We start from the raw sequence: 20,465 nt of genomic DNA, 5'->3' as shown, positions 1-20,465 counted from the left end.
GCTACTGACAAGATAATCAAAGTGCCCCTGTGGTGTTAAGGCTCATTGTGTCGTTTTAAGTAAATATCACTAATTTCAACTCCCTCTTTGCTGAAATGAATGTTTTTAAAACAAACTCTTCTGATTCCGAATCACACTGATTTGAATGAACACCTTCATATTGGGCCTGCTCTTCCCCTGGGCTCCTCTCTGTGGTCACACAGGCCCGTCTACCCTTGTGCATCCGGCCAGCGCACAGACGGTTGTCTCTAACACGTGCCAAATACCTAATAAAACCTGAGTAGCTGAAAATGGCCATGCATCAGACATGTGGGGCTTTGTGTTTTTCAGGAAAAAGAATCAAGAGAAGAGAAAATAAAGCATTAAGGGCTTAAAACCAACAGAAACGTGAAAAGCGTAGCTTTGCGTGTGGGCTTTTGGCTCATCTTACAATTCAAACAAAAAGAAACGCCCAAAACAAAGAGAAATTAATATTGTCCACAATCTCGCCGCTTTGACTTCCTAGTGGCCACCGTTTGTGACTTTGCACATGTGCTGCTGGTCTTTAACAGATACACAGAACACACGCGTGCACATTCACGCCGCACACATGCACACACGTGTACACACATGCACACACACCTGGTAGCTGGGTGACTGCTGGGGTTGCTCCCTTCCGCATGGACGGACGTCTGTAACGTGAGTAAGAACATTTGAAATGTGTTGACAATGGTTCTGTTTCTGGTGGTGGAGACCTTATTTCTCCTTTGGTGCAAATTTCTAAAGTTCTTTGGAAAAAGTCCCAGGCTGGGCTCTTCAGGTACACACATGTGAACGGCTTCCCTAGGATATTGAAGATGGCAGAGTCGCCATAAATATGACGGCGGCTGTGCCGTGTGTCCTGGTTACTAAGGGACACGAGGTGCTTCTGCAGCCCGACTCTGCCCTTAATGAGTTGGAGAAACGATGATCTGAATGAAAATCCGGGTGGTGTCGTTTCCAGTTACATAACTGACTTTGGGAACGGCGCTGACCGTTGTTCTTGCTTTTTCTAAATCACAGAGGTTAGAAAAACCCCGTGTGCCTGTAAGCACGCGGGATGTGTGTCTGTGGGTGGGGTGTCCCACCCTGGAGATCCGGGCGGCAGGAGAGCCAGCTCTGGCACCAGGGAGGGGCCCGCCTTAGCTCATTAGGGATGGAGGAGGGCTGGGTTGGTGCCTGCCCTGTGGGGCCCTCCCAGGCTCTAAGCCTCCCAGGCTCCCTGAGGGTGGCTTTGGGCCTGTGAGTCCCAAAGGGATGTACAGTACTAGCTGCCAAGGCATTAGATGCTTTTGACTCTGCGTTATTCCCCCAAGCCTTTAGCAACGATATGCTAAATACCTGGGCAGTTGAGGCAGCTAAGGAATGGGGCCCTGCTAGGAGCCAGAAGCCTGGGAAAGAGAGCCACTCCCCAAAACAGCTGCCGGAGGGACCTGCAGGCCTCCGAGCTGCAGGTGGAATTTGTGAAACCAGCAAGCATTCCCCAGCCCTTCCCGGAATGACCTTGGACAGGAATGGGGTTCCTGTGATCTTTGGGGTGGGGAGTCAGGAAGCATGATAATTTGGCTATAAAAGAAAATGTAAACTTACTTTGTGCTCCAGCTGGGAAGTGGGATGCATGTACTAATGATATGCATATTGCGACATGAAAAAAGAGGGACGTAAATAAAATACATTGTGTTTTATAAACTGATTGTTTCGCTTAAGAATGTGTTATGGAAAATTTCCCGTATCATTAAATCTTTTTAGGCAACCATTTTAAAGAGGCTGCCAGATATTCAAATGCATAGATGTGCTGTGATTTATTCAACCAATTTATTTCCAGTGTCATGATTATACCCAGGACTGTGATGAATATTTTTTACTGCTAAATCTTTAAATACACCCGTGATCTATTTAGACTAAAATCCTTGAAGCGCAATTTCTAGGTCAAAGGACATTTTGCCATATTTTTCCTGCCGCAAAATTGTGTTTCCATTGGCAGCCCTGAACCCTTGGTAATACTATTATTACAATTATTTTTTTAAAGTTTGTCCCTGTTGATGGCAAAATAAGAAGGGCCGCTCCCGGCAGACGGTACACCTGCTCAGGTGTGACAGTCAGGAGGTACTCTGCAGAGAACTTACAACATCACCAAATGTACGCAGGTTGGGCTGGTTTTGGTCAGCACCATGTCTCAACAGTACTAAACACTACGGGTGATAAACACTCCTGAAAGACTGTCCTTTTCTGGTCTCATTTCTAAACAATTGCAGTTCATGTTGAGTTTCATAAGCTATATGTGACCTTATTAACATTGGTGCATTTTTTTAAACTCACCCTTTCATAGAAATTGTATTCTGCATGGGAGTTAGTTTAGAGAACTCTCCGTCATGCAGGTGACCCCAGTTTGGAACACAGGTGGGGCAGCTCCTCAGATGCATTTCATGATTAAATTCACGATGGTTTGCCCGGCTGGCGTGGCTCAGCAGTTGCGCGTCAATGTATGAACCAGGAGGTCATGGTTCAATTCCCGGTCAGGGCACATGCCTGGTTGCGGGCTCGATCCCCAGTGTGGGGCGTGCAGGAGGCAGCCGATCCATGATTCTCTCTCATCATTGATGTTTCTCTCTCTCCCTTTCTCTCTGAAATCAATAAAATTATATTTAAAAAAATTTAATTCAATGTCTGCATTTCTCTCCTGGCCTTTGTTCATTTCCTGTCATGCTTATTACTGAAAAGAATTTTGTCCTACAGAGAAAGAGGGGTTCAGCAATGATCTGCTCCAGGCAGGACTGATGATACAATTTCATGGGTCCCCTGTTCAAAAACGATTAAGAATTTTAGGGTGGCGGCAGTGGAGCATTAAGCCAAGGTTGGCTGGCGCCCTTCTGAATGGGGACCCTGTGTGACTGCACAGGCCACTTACCCGTGAGGCTGGCCTTGGTCTGGGGGTCCCGTGTGCGGGGAACGCCACTCCTCCAGGTTGCTTCCCTTCCCTAACTGCAGGTGTGGCGGCCATATCTGCTGTCCCTTCACCCTAACCATCGGAGGAGAGATGCCCTCAGAGTGAAGGCTCCCACCCCTCACACGCCCCATCAGCTCCACAGGTGTCAGCAGCTCATCCTGCACCCCCAGCTGCAACCAAGGTGCTGAGGGAAATGGATCCTCGTTTCCTCAGAGAAGTTGAGTTCCCAGAACTGCCCACTCCTAGACCTGTTTGAAAAAATCATTATTTTACCAAATGAATAGCCCTTACTCCACTGGATCTATTGAGGTTGGATTTTATGCCCAATTTGTACAGGGTAAGAAGAGGTGACATTTGGCTAATTTACACTCCTGCACACCATTGTAGAAAAATACTAACCATGGTTTGGATGGCACAAAACGGACTGTTGGAAGATGAAGCAATGGCGATAAAAGCTGCACGTTTTTATTCCTGAGCGTGTTTGGTTCCATGTCCCAGACAGGAGGGAAACAAAGACAAGGAAGCAATCTGGCCCTCAGGGGCTGAGGGGGCTCCTCACAGTGTGAGGGGCAGCCGCCTCAGGAGCGAGCAGAGACTCATGGGAAAACTTCTGGGGGGAGGTGTGTGGCCTCCAAAGTGGAGGCTGTGATGGAAGAGGCTATGAGAGAGTGAATGTCCCGTGGCCTTGACACTCCCATCGGTAAAAAAACTCGTCTATAAAATGCTCCAAGCATCATACGTTGCTAGTGAGAAATAACTAATAAAAACTGGCTTGTGATTCTTAAAGTGCATTTGACACAAATTGAAACCGTACAAAGGCATGCGCTTCTAGGGTTTTCTTGAGGAAGGCCGGGAGTAAATGACCCACAGCCTTTGCAAAGAGGCCACCAGAGTATTCCTGAGACAAGAGCCTTGTTTTCATTCACATACATAAAGGAATGACCTCCTTGCAGACAAGAATCCCTGATGTGCTGGATCAATGGCTGCTAACACGCCCATTTGGAGCTGGTAAGAAGCTAACCGGGGATTTCAGGAGATTTGTAATTGCAATTTAAGATAAGCCACTGATGTAAATGAAGCTGACATTGAACTCCAAGTGGCTGACTATGCATTGTGGTCTTGGGGTCCCACCAACACCAGAGTCCTAGTACACCCTTGCCATGCCCAGCACCTCAAGGATGGAGCCCCTCTCTGGGTCTGTCCTGGCTCAGAGGTGACAGAGACTCTGTCACTCAGACATGGGTCTGGCCCCGAGCCCCGTGATCCTCTGGTATGTGGGTGAATAGGCTCCTGCACTCATGGATTGGAGCTGATTTCTAAATGTCTGGCTCCAGGCCAAGAAATAGCCTTCCAACAGAAGTCCTTACAGACCGGTGAAAGCCATGCGATTTGGGATCCTGTCTCAATGAAGCTCATCGCCTGGCTCTGTGAGACTTAATCCTGACCATCGCACCAATTACCCCGAGACCCTGGGCAGCTTACATTCTAAACTTCACATTTCTTGTCTTTATAATGGTGTGACCATAATATTTACTTCAACACCTAGCACTTAGGATTTAATAATTATTAGGAGAAAAATAAAGCATTTTTTTCCACTTAAAACTAAGTTAGAGGGAATTTATTTAATGCCACTGAATTGTACACTTAAAAAATGACAAAAATGGGAACTATTATGTATATGTTACCACAATAAACACATTTTAATTGACATATGCTTTCAGTTATGATAGACTAACAGGGGTTGAATTTACCCCCCTGCCTTAAACAACTATAAAACTAGATAAAACAAATGAAACAACGCTTTTCCAAATGTTAAACAATAGTCAGTGCAGAAGGTGGTCCCTGAGAAGAGAGAAGCAAATAAGGGGAAAGAATTTCCAGGCCACAGCACAGGGAGGGAAACCCAGAGTCTAATGGTCTGAGTCTCATGGTCTGAGTTGAGAAGACAGAGTTGAGAATCAAGAAGGCAGCTAGAATTCTCAGTGCAAAATAAGCAAGCTAAGAGAGCTGCATGGAAAGGAGAGAGCTACAAAAAGGGATAGTGCTAATGATCTACAGGGGATTCTTCCTGATTGACTATTGATCAGTGCATGCATGCCAGCGAACTACCTAAGGCTGGAAAAAGAACGAAAAAAAGAGTGGGCTGAGCAATCTGTGGGGCTCACCCAGGGCTTGGAGCATGTTCCCACCAGCTAGAATGAAAAATAAATAAATAAATAAAAGCCATAACACAAAGGGCATAGACAGAGTCTTCAGAAGGGTATTGTTCCAGTAGTGGGTGAAAATTAGCCCTAGAGCCTAGACTAAAGTCTGCTCTGGTACAAACCAACAAAGCTTAAAATCAAGTCTCAAAAGGATTAAAACAGGCCCAGATGGTGTGGCTCAGGGGTTGAGCATCAACCTGTGAACCAGGAGGTCATGATTCAATTCCCAGTCAGGGCACATGCCCAGGTTGCAGGCTCGATCCCCAGTAGGGGGCGTGCAGGAGGCAGCTAATCAATGAATCTCTCTCATCATTGATGTTTCTATCTCTCTCTCCTCCCTTCCTCTCTGAAATCAATAAAAATAATTTTTAAAAAGGTTAAAACAGTTTAACTACATCCCAGAACCCAATTCAAGTATATTTAAATGGATCCAAAAATATTCAGCACCCAACAACATAGCATCCAATAAGAAAAACTACTAGATATACAAAGATGCAGGAAAATACAAACCAAAGGAAGGCGAAAAACCAGTCAATAGAAACAGATCAAGGCATGACACAAATGATATACTCAGTAAACAAGGATGATAAAACAGTCATTTAAACTGTATTCCATATTTTCAAGATGGTAGAGGAAAGCATGAACATGCTAAGAAGAGACACAGAAGATATACAAGCAGAGCCAAAGTGAACTACTAGAGATGAAAAATACAATGTCTGCAATAAAAAATACACTGGATGAGATTAACAGCAGATTAAACTTGCAGAGTAAAATATTAATCAACTTGAAGACATAGTAGTCAAAACCATCGAAAATGAAACAGAGAAATATGACTTGGGAAATAAGTGAGCAGAGTTGTGGAACAACATCAAGCAGCCTAATTTAGGTGTAATTAGAGTCCCTGAAGGAGGGTGGGGAAGAACAGAAAAAAGTATTTGAAGAAATATTTTCAAATTTGCAGAAAACTAACAACTCACTGATCCAAGAAGCTCTATGAATCCCAAGCACAAGAACCATGAAAAAACTACACCAAAACAAATGAAAATTGAATTATATAAAACCAGTGATAAAGAGAAAACCTTAAAAACAGCCAGAGAAAAACATACACATTATGCACAGATGAGCAAAAGGATGACAGCACATTTCTCATTAGAAATCATGTAAGTCTGGAGACGGTGGAGACACATCTTTAAAATAGTGAGAAAAACCCATCAACCTAGAAGTCTATACCCAGCTGAAAGATATTTTAATAAACCATAGCTGACATAATAAATCTGAAAGAATTCATCTTCAGAAGGCCTGAACTATAAGAAATGTCAAAGAAAAACCTTTGGGCAGAAGAAAAGTGATACTAGATGGAAAGGTGTATTTATACAAAAGGAATGAAGAACACTGGAAATGGTACCTGGGTGAGGGAATATAAAGGACTTTTCTCCTTGCTTTTAAAATGCCTCAAAAATCAGAGGCTCTCCTTCTGCCACTTAAATTGTCCATTTTCTGGAGTGGAGAAATCACAGGACTGGGGCCCACAATATACACTGAGTGGCCAGATTATTATGATCTCTGAACGCATAATAATCTGGCCACTCAGTTTATATCTTATATAATAAAAGGCTAATATGCAAATTGTCCCCTCAACCAGGAGTTCAACCAGCAGGCCGGCAGGCCGGCCAACTGCCCATGTCCCCTCCCCCTGGCCAGGCTGGCCAGACCCCACCCATGCACGAATTCATGCACTGGGCCTGATATATCTTCTTACCTGATAATAGACAAACATGTAAATTGACCATACCTCTGCTATGCCCACAGCCAATCAGAGTGAGGATGCAAATTAGAAGGCCAAAGATGGCAACCGCCCAGCTGCTCCAGGCGCAGAGTGGCACGCGGGGCAGGATGCCTGCTATGAGAGGGAGGGCAGGGGGCAAAGGGATCTACAGGAGTGGAGTGCTGCAGCGAAGACAAGACTGCAGACTCCAGAGTCTGCAGCAAAGACAAAGATGGCAGACTCCGGCCAGAGCGAAGGCCTGGGTCCCCGGTGCCGGAGGAAAACCGGTGCTGGAAGCCAAAGGAAGGAAGGCCTATTGCATGAATCTCTTCATGCAACGGGCCTCTAATGTGTGTGTGTGTGTGTGTGTATATATATATATATATACTGAGTGGCCAGATTATTATGCGTTCAGAGATCATAATAATCCCCCACTCAGTCTAGGACTCTTCTGTTTCAGCCTCTAGCAAATGACTGAAGTCAATTATTTGCCTTTCTTGACCTCAGTTTCTTGCACCTATCAAATAGGGGATACTATGTCCCAGGCAGTTCCATGGGCTGTTTTACAGGATAAAATAAGCTTATAAATAACAAACCTGTAGTAAAATTAAAGCAGCCATCCAACATGATTGGTCTAGTTTAAATTTTGCAGCCCCTTCCAAGAATACAGCTTCTCCTGGGGAGTCTGAGGCCTGCCCAGCTGATGGTAAGGTTGAAGTTTATTTCTGAGGCAGCCAGTCTGTGTCTGCTCTCTCTCTCTCAGTGGAAAATCTTCCTCTCTTCTTTAGGGTGGGAGAAATCCCTGGAGAACACACCTTCATGTGCAATACAATCCCTCATTCTGGTCCACCCGGTAGTTCTGCCCAGCCTCTCACAAAGAACAACAGTGCCCCAGGGTTCTTGCTGGCCTTGCCCAGGGAAACATTTGGGCTCATGGAATAGTACTGATTCCTGGCTGGGCATGGAATAAGGAGCTGAGCCTCATTCAGAGTGGCATAAGGCCAGTCGCCTTTCCGCCTGTTGACTCTTCCTGTTTGCTCAGACCTAGGTGGCCCTGGGGTGACCCCTGCAGGGGGCTGTGCCAATGGGCCAGACTCAAGTTTGAGGTTTAACAGTGATGAGTCATGCTGGGGTTGTGTCCAGGGCAGGGAGAGGTGCCACAGCCCCAGCAGATTGTTCCAAACGCTGTTCCCTCTTGAATTGCTTCAACAAATATTTGCTGAGCACGCACTGCATACAGGTTCATTGCCAGGTACTGTCTACAGATTAATTTCTTTACGACAGCCATGCAGGACTGGTATTTACATTCCCATTTCACAGATAAGAAAACTAAGGTTCAGTGTCCTCAGTTGGTGGCAAAGCTGAATCCAAGCCCTTTTCTTTCCCTTCAAATGCGGAGTCCATTCTGAAGCTTTATGCCACCATTCCTGCATGACCTAGGTCAGTGGTCGGCAAACTCATTAGTCAACAGAGCCAAATATCAACAGTGCAACGATTGAAATTTCTTTTGAGAGCCAAATTTTTTAAACTTAAACTTCTTTTAACACCACTTCTTCAAAATAGACTCGCCCAGGCCGTGGTATTTTGTGGAAGAGCCACACCCAAGGGGCCAAAGAGCCACATGTGGCTCGCGAGCTGCAGTTTGCCAACCACTGACCTAGGTGTTCGGAGACTCACAGGGCACAGGACTGAGGGGTATTCGGAAGAAACAGAAGAGTAATAACAGCTAACATTCATGGAAGGGCTGCTCTCTGCCAGCCACTGTGCAAACTCTTCACAGAACTATCTCATTTAATCCTCAAAGACATTCTAAGAAAGAAACTCTAACTTTCTACCCATTTCAATAGCCCAGGATTGCATAGTCTGGATGGGGGCGGGGGTGGAGGGGGGGCACGCTGGACTTGCAGCAGATCCAAATCAGGTCACATTCTGAAGCACTGGGGGTTAGGACTTCGGTGGATGGATTTTGGGGGAACACCATTCAACCTGTAACTGTGACCAAGGACATGGGTGAACCCTGAAATCTGGCTGTACTCTGAGGAGGAAAAACTGACATATCACTGAGATGAAACCCATCAAATGTCTTGTGTCCAGGACAGAGGAAACCCTTATCATCAGAACAGCAAGATGCCCCCGAGAGCCTGGAGAAGGAGAACAAGAATCTGTCCTGTTTACCCAGCTCTGGCCGAGAGCGGAGTCAGCGAACCTGGGGACCCGGGCACTCTGGCCTCCGTGTAGTTCCACTCCGCTTTTCCATGGCTTTGATGAACTCCCCCTCGAGACCTTCTTGGTCAGAATATCAAGCTCACCAAACTGACTCATCCACTGTCTCAGGGACCCTACTCCTGGCAATCTGCAAGTTGCACATGTCACCTCACAACAGACTTTGTGTATATGCTGTCCCCTCGTGTTGTTCAATACACACCCCACATGTCCTACAATATGGACCCAGGGCCAGGATTCCCCGACTGCAGAGGGCGCATACAGTCCCTGAAAGGGACCGTCTGGCTTATGAATGAACCTGTTAACAATCTGGTTTATCCATCAGTCTTTTGTGACCTGGGTTAATGGGAGTCTGTCTGCTCTGCCCCACTGAAGTCTCTTTGGGAGCAGTTGCCAAATCCAGAGACAAGTTCCTCAGAGATGCTAATTCAGAGAACAGACAGGAGAAGACAAGGCCTGTGAGGAGGGCGGGGGGAAGAATACAGAGAGGGCGATAGTGGAGCTGGTGAAGAGGTGGACAGAGAAAAGGTCCTGTGGGCGGATGAGGAGGCCGTTTGTCTGTACTTGGCTGGGGGTGTGGAAGTGACAAACTAAGGACTTGAGAATAGCACACGGGCGAGAGAAAATTAGGAGAGGAAAGGCAATATGAGAAGCATTAATGATACATGTATTTTGCTTGTTTGTGGTTTTTTTTAAAGAGATACACATTAAAAATTGGAATTCCTGAGGGTTTGTTTGTTGTTTTCTTTCTGTTGTTACTGTTGACTTTTGTCTAGTTGATAGGACTTCTATGGAAGTGACTCATATTAAACAGTGCTGTGCAAGAGAAAGAGAAATTGAGCCACATATGTCATTGAGAATTTTCTAGGAGCAGGCACTTAAAAAAAGTAAAAAGAAGCGGGTGCTATTAATTTTAATAATATATTTTGTTTAACCCAATATGTCTAAATCCTATCTAATAAAAGAGTAATATGCAAATTGACTGTCACTCCAACACACAATATGGCTGCCCCCATGTGGACACAAGATGGCTGCCACAAGATGGCCAGCAGGGGAGGGCAGTTGGGAGGGACCAGGCCTGTAGGGGAGAGCAGTTGCAGGGGGGACCAGGCCTGCAGGGGAGGGCAGTTAGGGGCAATCAGGCTGGCAGGGGAGCAGTTAGGTATCAATCAGGCTGGCAGGGGAGTGGTTATGGGGTAATCAGGCTGGCAGGCAGAAGTGGTTAGGGGCAATCAGAAAGGCAGGCAGGCGAGCAGTTGGGAGCCAGCAGTCCTGGATTGTGAGAGGGATGTCCCAGAATGGAGAGGGTGCAGGCTGGGCTGAGGGACATACCCTCCCATGCATGAATTTCGTGCACCGGGCCTCTAGTATTATTATAACACTAGAGGCCCGATGCACAAAATTCATGCAAGGGGCTTGGCCCTCGCAGCTGCAGCAGCTTGCCTCAGCCCTCGCAGCCCCAGCTTCGTCCGGAAGGTCATCCAGAAGGACGTCAGAAGGTCGTTTGACCATCTGGTCTAATTAGCATATTATGCTTTTATTATTATAGATGTAATCAATATTTTAAAGTATTTTTTAAAAAGGTATTAATGAGATACTTTACACTTTCCTTTTCAAATTAAATCCTTGAAATCCAGGTTACTTAGAGCACATCTTCATTTGGATTTTACATTTCAACCGCTCTACAGCGACCACATATGTCGAGTGGCTCCTGGATTGGTCAGTGTCAGCACAGGTAGTCAGTTTGGACTATGCAGTTCTGGGACTCCGAAGGATGAAAGAATAACAATAGCAATAACGATAATTTATTGAGCTTCTTAGATGTGACACATGTTATATTAACCCCCTTTCTCATGCATCATCTCATTTATTCCTCTTACCAATCCTACATGGTCAGTACTATTATTATCCCAGTTGATAAATGCTGAAACAGAGCCTCAGAGAGGGTGAGTGATTCGCCCAAGGTCACACAACTGGTAAGCAGCAGAGCTGGGACTGGAAATCTAGTCTGTGTGACACCAGCCCCTCTGCCTCATTTACTCAGGGTCAGACCTCACCCAGGCCTTCCCTAGCCCGCCCCTTAGAGCCCGTACCCGTGGGTGGACTTCCTTTTCTGATGAATGGAGCTGCCAGATTGACTGAAAAAACAGACCGGAAAGAACATTAATTGTACAGCTGAGCACACTGTGTGACTGACTGGGAACAGCAGGAACAAGATGCTCTGACTCTCATCAGCTGGAGGAAGCAGCAAATGCAAGGCTGGCCACCAGGTTCACAAAATGCAATTGTTCTCAATGACACTTACTTAGCAAAGAGCCAGAGAGAGAATTGATTGTCATTAGAAGCCGGACAAGAGCATCGATTGTCCCCAGTGACGATGTGAGGATCTGACTTAGCCTTGCCGAGCACGACGAGCGCGACGGTGCGGAGACGCCGTGATGTGATTTTTCACGTGGAAATGGGCTCTAGTGGGGCCCGTCAGTGCCAAGGAAGCAGGAAGCCAAGGCCTGGCCAAAGGGCGGGGTGGGGCGGGCTGTGCCCACCTCCTCCTCTCTGTGCCCACTCCCCCAGGCCACAGGTGAGGAGGCTAGGCTGCAGGTGGGAGAGGCCCTGGGGTCCTGGGTGGGGTTGGGGGGCTCTCCTCCCCACAGGTTCTGTTTGGCCAGATGCTCTAGGAGACCTTGGAGCTGTGACATTTTGGTGTCTGGGGCGCTGTGGGGGGAGGGTGGTCCCTCGCCTGGCTGGCCACAGCTGCAGTGTCATCTGAAGACGGAGAGCCTGGCCATGGATGTGGCCTGGACAAGCCGAGCTGAACACCCCCTACTCACCCTGCCACCCACACAGGGCTGAGTGAGGCCTAGCCCGGGCCGTCCTAGGGGGGAGGTGGCACTGTTCCCAAGGGCTCCTGGGTGCATCTGCAGCTCCGCCTTCATCCTGCTTCTGGAGACGGGAGTGTACAGGCCCGCCCGCAGGCATCCGGGCTGGGACCCAGGCAACAACTGTGTGCCTCCAGCAGTCCGTCCGTCTGTCCATCCAAGAAACGCTACCCAAGTGACCATGGCCCCAGGGAGAGGGAAGCGTACAGAACAAAGGCCTGCCCTTTAGGAGAACATGACGCGGACAGCCGGGGAAATCAATAGCTACAAGAAAACATGGAAAGTGATGGAATACAGGAATTTTAACACGTTACCTTGGTGGCAGACAGTACGGAAGCTGAACACAGAGGGGAGACACCGGGACTGAGCTTTGCGGGATGAGAGGACATTCCAGAAAGGTGGTGAGGATGGTCTGTGCAGAGGGACAGGGGCCGCAGGGGACATCCCAGACACTGCCGCTCACCACGCAGCTGGAGCTCAGCGGGGGCATGGGAGGGGGGGATCAGGCAGGGGCTGGGGTGCTGGGGGACAGGTGAAGGGCTCATGTATCATGGTGAGGATCCGGGACCTTAGCCAGAGCTCACAGAGCGGAGCGTGGGAGGGTTCTAGGCAGGGGGAAGTGTCCGGTGGATGATTGAAATGGTCACCTGTAGCGGAGGGCGGGGACAGACAAGAGAAGGGCAGGACCCGGGTGCTGGGCCAAGGCCTGCTGCTCTCGGCCCAGCTGGGCATTGCAGTGGGGATGGCCCCGTGTCCTGCTCTCATGCAGCCGGCTTCTGCTGGGTTTGTCCAGTGGGAAGCGAGGCGAGGCGGATTGGAAGGTGGGAGGAGGAAAGGGCGTTTCTCCCACCTTGGCTGCCCCAGGCGGCGTCTGTCTGTGGCTCCAGTCCCCGCTGGGGAGGCCTGTGCGCTGCACTTTCTAACAACCCTGCCTCCCCCTTGGCGCCTGAGCCCCAGGGCTGGTGGGGCTTTCTGCCCTTGCTCCTCCCTGGACTGCCTCCTGTCCCTGTGCTTGGCTTCTCAGCTCCTCGACCCCCTGTGTAGGCAGTTCCCTGAGGGTCTCCTGTCCTTGGTTGAACTTGACTGTGACTCAAGTGGAGAAAGGAGAAGCAATTGGACAAGTTCTCTAACTGCCTGAACCTGAGAGGCAGGGGATAATGGTCTGAGCCAGTGGTCGGCAAACTCATTAGTCCACAGAGCCAAATATCAACAGTACAACAATTGAAATTTCTTTTGAGAGCCAAATTTTTTAAACTTCAACTTCTTCTAACGCCACTTCTTCAAAATAGAATCGCCCAGGCCGTGGTATTTTGTGGAAGAGCCACACTCAAGGGGCCAAAGAGCCGCATATGGCTCGCGAGCCGCAGTTTGCCGACCACGGGTCTGAGCAGAGGTTGCTACTCCAGCAGGGATGGAAACTCAGACACCTAAGAGGGGATGAGGGATCAAAGAAATTGTGGCCCTAGCAGGTTTGGCTCAATGGATAGAACCTGGACCCGGGGACTAAAGGGTCCCAGGTTCGATTCCAGTCAAGGTTAAGAGTCCCAGATTCAATTCCGGTCAAGGGCACGTACCCAGTTGCAGACTCCAACCCTGGCCATGGTGGGGGCTCATGGGGAAGGCAACCAATTGATGTGCCTCTCACACATGGGCATTTTTTTGTCTCTCCCCCTCCCTTCCACTCTCTTTAGTATTCAGTGGAAAATATCCTTGGGTGAGGGTTAAGAAAAGGAAGAAAGGAAGGAAGGGAGGAAGAAAGAAAGAGAGGAAGGAAGGAAGGAAAAAAGGAAGGAAGGAAGGAAGGAAGGAAGGAAGGAAGGAAGGAAGGAAGGAAGAAAGGAAGAAAGGAAGGAAGGGAGGCAGGGAAGGAGGGAGGGAGGAAGGAAAAAACTATGGATGACTTTAGGGCAGGGGTGGGGACTTCTTGTTTTCCGCAAAGGGCCATTTGGATATTTATAACATCACTCGAGGACCATACAAAATTATCAACTTAAAAATTAGCCTGCTATATTTGATCAAATATTTCATTAACTCACCCCCAATGCCTTGACAGGGCCAGACCAAATGATTTCGAGGGCCAGACGTTCCCCACCTCGGCTTTAGGGTAACACAGGGGTCAGCAAACTTTTTCTGCGAAAGGCCGGATAGTAGATATTTTAGACTTTGTGAGTCATAGGGTCTCTGTCGCAAATACTCAACTTTGCTGCTATGGTTCAAAAGTAGGCCTAGACAACATTGTAAAGGAATGAGTATGCCTATGTCCCCCAAACATCATTTACCAAAACGGAGGCTGGCATTGACCCGTGGGCTGACTGACCCCTGAGAGCCTGGGAGGAATGTAGTGATGTGAACAAAATAGGAAATCCAGAAAGAAGTGATTTGGGTTTAGCCTGGGTGGGGAGAAAGCGGGGAGGGGACGACAGGGCGGGGTGGGGGTGGGGGAATAAAGGCTTGTTTATAAGTTGAGAACCTCAAACATTGTGCAGAAGAGAAAGAAACAAGGATTTGTTCAGTAAGAAATCATTCACCCCTGGGAGGGAGGGCCGTGTCCGCAGGCGGCACGCAGGTTCTTATCTGTCTTCTCACCAGCAGACAGAGGTGAGAAGAGGAGAGGCGGGAGGGGCAGATCTTTGCCACCAGGGTTTTTATGTCCTAGGAAGGACTACCCACTGCTGCCATTTACACCAATTACCCGTTAATCACCACAGCTGGATGTCAGAGGTGATCCAGATTTCTCATCTGTGTCCCCAGCACTTACCAGGTTTGGCTTGTGGCTGATGCTCAAAAACAAGTGCAGGTTGACCAGGAGTATGAAGGAGAGAATCTATTTGTAAACTTGTGAAATCCATTTCTTCTTTCATTTCTTCTTGATCCTTTCATGTTTTGCGATAGCCTTTCACACTATCAAAATTCTGGAAAATATAGTGTATGCCCTGTTGGGTAAGGTGTCAAATATTTCAAAGTATGTAACCAAACTCAACTTCTGAGGTGTTGGTTTTTTTGTTTTGTTTTCAGGAATCCCATTATTTTAAATGCACTTGACTATACTTAGAGACTAACTCCATGCTGGATCTGGAGTTAGGCATGCACACAGAGCGAAGAAATACCACTAAGCATTATGCTGAATCTTCCTGGTTGCAAACAGAACAAACTAGATCCAGCCTCAATGCCACCCTGGACGAAGTTCCTGCCTGGATTATTACAAGAACTAGAGGCCCGGTGCACGAAATTCGTGCACGGAGGGGGGTTGTCCCTCAGCCCAGCCTGTACCCTCTCCAATATGGGACCCCTTGAGGGATGTCCGACTGCCCGTTTAGGCCCGATCCCGGTGGGATCCCACCAGGATCGGGCCTAAACGGGCAGTCGGACATCCCTCTCACAATCCAGGACTGCTGGCTCCCAACTGCTTGCCTGCCTGCCTTCCTGATTGCCCCTAACTGCTTCTGCCTGCCAGCCTGATCACCCCCTAACCACTCTGCTGCCAGCCTGTTTGCCCCCAACTTTCCTCCTCTGCCAGCCTGGTCACCCCTAACTGCCCTCTCCTGCAGGGTTGATCACCTCCAACTGCCCTCCCTTGCAGGCTTGGACCTTCTCAACTGCCCTCCCTTGCAGGCCGGGTGCCTCCCAACTGCTTTCCCTTGCAGGCCGGGTGCCTCCCAACTGCCCTCTCCTGCTGGCCATCTTGTGGTGGCCATCTTGTGTCCACATGGAGGCAGGATCTTTGACCACATGGGGGCAGCTATATTGTGTGTTGCAGTGATGATAAATCTGCATATTCCTCTTTTATTAGATAGGATAGAGGCCTGATACAGGGGTGGGGGCCAGCTGGTTTGCCCTGAAGGGCGTCCCGGATCAGGTGGGGGTTCCCTTGGGGTGTGGGGCGGCCTGAGCGAGGGGCCTGTGGTGGTTTGCAGGCTGGCCACGCCCCCTGGCAATCCAAGCGGAGGCCCTGGTATCTGGAATTTATTTTCCTTCTACAATTGAAACTTTGTAGCCTGGAGCGGAGCCAAGCATGGGGCTCCCTCCGAGGCTGACAGCCATTTGTGTTGGGGTTATAATTGAAACTTTGTAGCCTTAAGTGGGTGGGCCCGGCCAGGGTGTGTGGAAAGTTTTGCTTCCCCTGTTGCCGGTGGCAACCCTGGCCTGCTCTCTCAAGTTCCATTCTGCCGCCATTTGTTTGAATTTGTTTACCTTCTATAATTGAAACTTTGTAGCCTGAGTGGAGGCTTAGGCCTGGCAAGGGCAGGCGGAAAGCTTGGCTTCCTCTGTTACCTAGGAAACCTTGCTCTCTGTGGCTGTAGCCATCTTGGTTTGGGTTAATTTGCATGCTCACTCTGATTGGATGGTGGGTGTGGCTTGTGGGCGTGGTTTGTGGGTGTGTTGGAGGTATGGTCAATTTGCATATTTGTCTATTATTAGATTAGATGGTTTGTAAGCTCCTGGCAAGGAAGCCAGCGTGGGCACATGAAGATATAGTGAGTGAATATACCTGAAACCTATACAATTTTATTAACCAAAGTCGCCCCAATAATTCAATAAAAAAGAAACAAAAGATATAGTAAGTGAATGAATGAATGGAATAGTTGAATAAATTGTGGTTGCTTTTTTTATGTGAGGGATATGTTTCTTAAAACCTCCTATCATTTAAAATATGCATAAGTGAAGATGAATTTCCCCATAGGAATAAAGTAGGATTTACATTATTTTTAAGTTTTGTACATTGAGTGAAACTTTATTCTCTTCCATTGCCTTATTTCAAATTTGCATAATTCATATTAGCATCAAGTATGTCTCTATTTTCTTTTTTATAAAGGAAGGCTATGGACTTATACCTGGAGATCAAGGATGTTTTTGACACGCTTTGATTGGATGGAGAAATGCAGGCTCCATCTTCATAAAGTCAGGTGCACTGTAACGAGTTGAGTGATTCCCCTTAAAGGATGCGGGGCCTACAAGAGGGTCTCCAGAACCATGTTGCCTGGCTCCAGCTTTGTCTTAATCAATGTACAAAAGACATTTTCAAATTTGTGATCCCATGATACCTGGAGGGAAAGAAAGTGTTTCAGATGACAAAATCAGGACCCTCCTACCCTCTCCCCTCTGCTAATCTCAGCTGGCCTTGAACAGTGGGGCCGCATCTAAGGAGGTGACTTTAATAGCAATAAATACACGGAGTGGCCAGATTATTATGATCTCTGAACGCATAATAATCTGGCCACTCAGTGTGTGTGTATGTGTGTGTGTGTGTGTGTATATATATATTCGAGGCCCGGTGCATGAATTCGTGCATGGGTGGGGTCTGGCCAGCCTCGCCAGGGGGAGGGGACATGGGTAGTTGGCCGGCCTGCCTCCTGGTCGAACTCCTGGTTGAGGGGACAATTTGCATATTAGCCTTTTATTATATAGGATATACACTGAGTGGCCAGATTATTATGCAGAGATCATAATAATCTGACCACTCAGTGTATAATGTCCTGCACTTTGATCCAAAATGAATATCTGGAAGTACATCAACAGCTGCAGCTTAGTCATGGTGGTTAATGGCAAGTTCAATGTGAATCAGTGGTGTGATGAGACTTCTATAAAAATGAATTTAGTCTTTGGTTACAGGCGTCGATACAGAGGATCTAGAAAGGAGGAAGTGAGAGTTGCCCACTGTCAGACGGTACCTATTTCCAGCTCTCAGCGCTGAGCACACACTGGAACATGCCCAGAAGAGGAACATGTCCGTAGACAGAGCTTGGGCATCTGTGTTCTAGAAAAGACTTAGGGAGGACATTATTCTTGGTTTCAAACATATCAATGGCTGCCACATGCAAGAGGCTTTAGTTTTTGCACTTTTGTGGCTTTCTGTGGATCTGCAGGTAAAAGCTTGAGGATCTGGGATTTTGTCTCCATATAAGGACAATTAGAGGGTCTGAAGATGAAAGGACCGCCTGAGGCCAGGCGATGTGTTGGCTCATCCTGGCACCATTTAGCGCTCATCCGGAACCTGGTAGAGAGGAGACCATCTCATTCCTTCCCTTTTGAACTCTTGGGGAGCCAGTTCCAGCTGATTCAGGAAAGGGAAAGGTAAATGGCCAGTAAATGCCTGGGGAAAATGTACCTTTGCCAGTCATTAAATAAAAATTCAAACAGCAACAGAGCACTAGTGTTCGCCTGCTAGCAAAAATCAAAGAGAAAAATAAATCCCCACGCTGGTAAGGGTGCCATGAAATGGGTGATTCCATGCGTTGCTGTTGGCACGGATACCTTTTGGAAAGCCTGAGTGTAAAGAGCTGTTACATTGATGATACTTCCATTCCAATAGTCAAATAGGCTATTGAACCAGAAGAGGAGTTGAAAATATGCAAATGTCCACATGATTGATGTTCAGTGTGGTATTGCTTACAACAGAGAGAAACTGGGAACAATGTAAACAATGGAAAGGTAACTGCGGAAGAGGACAGGCCACCACTCAATGGAATGCTATGTGCCATTTTCAAAGAGTGTCACTTTCACTGTCGCTGTAGAAAAGGCATAGGACATCAGGCTGCGTGTGTGTGAATGAGGGATTGCCAACTACAAAAGTCTATAGCTGTGATGACTATAATTCCATGCAAAGGAAGGAAAATTCCCTCTTTTTACGTCCAGACCTGGGTCATGCTGGGGAGATCACTTCAACTTTGGGAGTCAGTGGTCCCTTCCAGTTTTAGGATGTGAATAGAATGACCCAATTTAATAAACTGTATCCCACAGGGATTAGGAATCAGCCACTGTCTTATTTTCAGATTCCCCCGTCACACTGTACTTCTTCTACATGACAGATGTTGAGAAGCCAGTTTTGAAATGAGTAACAAATAAAAAGAAATAGCATTCTTCGATCCCTCTCAATACACGGCTGTACGTTGCAGCGGGTTTAGCCATATGCTCCTTAAGCACTTTGTTATGGAGTGACATAAAACAGTTCCCGAGTCATTTGGGTACTGTATCCCCAAATGTCCAGGAATGACCTCAAATCAAGATACTCCGGCTAGTAGCATTATTTAAAGGCACTGTTCTGAGAAGGCTCATTCAGGCACACAAAACAAAGGGAAGAGATGAATATTAAATAAATGGATTTGTTCACTTAGATTTGAGTTAAAAAACCACAACAACTTGTCTGTACCCCTGGTTTTGTATCCCAAGGGGAAGAAAGTGGTCAGAACACGTACGTTTGTATATATGTAGGGCCACTAATTCCCAGGGCATCTGAGAAGCAGGGTGAGACCTGAGCTTTCAGCTCATAAACAAAAGCCTTCTAGTCATGTTAGACTCGCTCTGAAACTGCGATCATTTGTTCAGAACTTTCTAGAAGAAAAGTTCTTGCATCAGGCAGAGCAGTCAAGAGGAGAAATTAGTGGCACCTTCACCTCCATCCATCCCACCAGCACATCATCCACACGCACCTGAGGTACCTGGTGCGGGCAGGGCTCACCACCCTGAGAATTCATGCAACTTTTGAAGACAGTGTTGTCTGCTCCTTTCAGAAAGCAACCCATTTAGAATCATCCAGGAAAAAAATTAAAAATACAGGGATCGCCTACATCTAGATGACCTAAACCTTAGAGAGCACGAAGATTATTTAAATATGCAAATGAGGCATCTCTCCAGCAAATAATTACATCTTCAAGGCAGAGTCCAGAGCTTGAGTTTGGCTGGAAGGAAACACAGGACTTCAGACACACAGTTCCCCACCTAATGCATCCCACAGGATCCCACGTGCTGGAACAAAAACCATGGCAGCTGATGAGCGTGAGCTTATTAGTACCTTTGATTTTTTTTCTCTTTCTTTGTATTTATACTCAACTGTTTTTAATAAAATGGAAACACTGGTCATTGCTTTGTTTTCTTCTTTTCAGGGAAAGAATTGGAGCAGTTAGGGAGGAGGCAGCGGCTGGGGTGCCTTTGGATGAGGGCAGAGGACCTGGTAGGGGCGGTACGTGGATACACAGTGATTGAACATGCACAGAAACAGCTAGAGACACACCGAGTGCTGTCCTTTCCAATCAGTCACCTGGCAATACCCGGAACTTACTGCCATTGCCCAGCCCTTAGGAAGCTCTGCTCCGGAAAGCCTGGCCCCACCCGTTCTGGGCTGCCAGTTGGACACCTAAACACATGCCTCCCAGGGCAACTCCAGGCTCCTCTCCCATGAGCTTTCAGGCCCTTAAACACTGGTCCACGTGTTACCATCACCCAGCAGTCCCTGGGAGAGGGCTGCTGCTGAATGAATGCTTCTTGAATTAAACAAGTGAACTGCCTCATGAGGGTAGCATCGGAATCATTCACGGAAAGCATCTGCAACAGCTAACACAACGGACCTGACCTTGGTGGCAGTGTTTTCTCTTTGTCATGCAGTGTTATGTCAAGTCTCTCTCTTTCACTTGTCTCCGTCCCCACGTAAGCTGCAT

Source organism: Eptesicus fuscus, chromosome 5 (genome assembly GCF_027574615.1).
Source record: "Eptesicus fuscus isolate TK198812 chromosome 5, DD_ASM_mEF_20220401, whole genome shotgun sequence".
In the NCBI taxonomy this organism is placed as follows: Eukaryota; Metazoa; Chordata; class Mammalia; order Chiroptera; family Vespertilionidae; genus Eptesicus; species Eptesicus fuscus.
The sequence above is the reverse complement of the archived record's forward strand: the minus strand, read 5'-3'. Positions refer to the sequence as shown.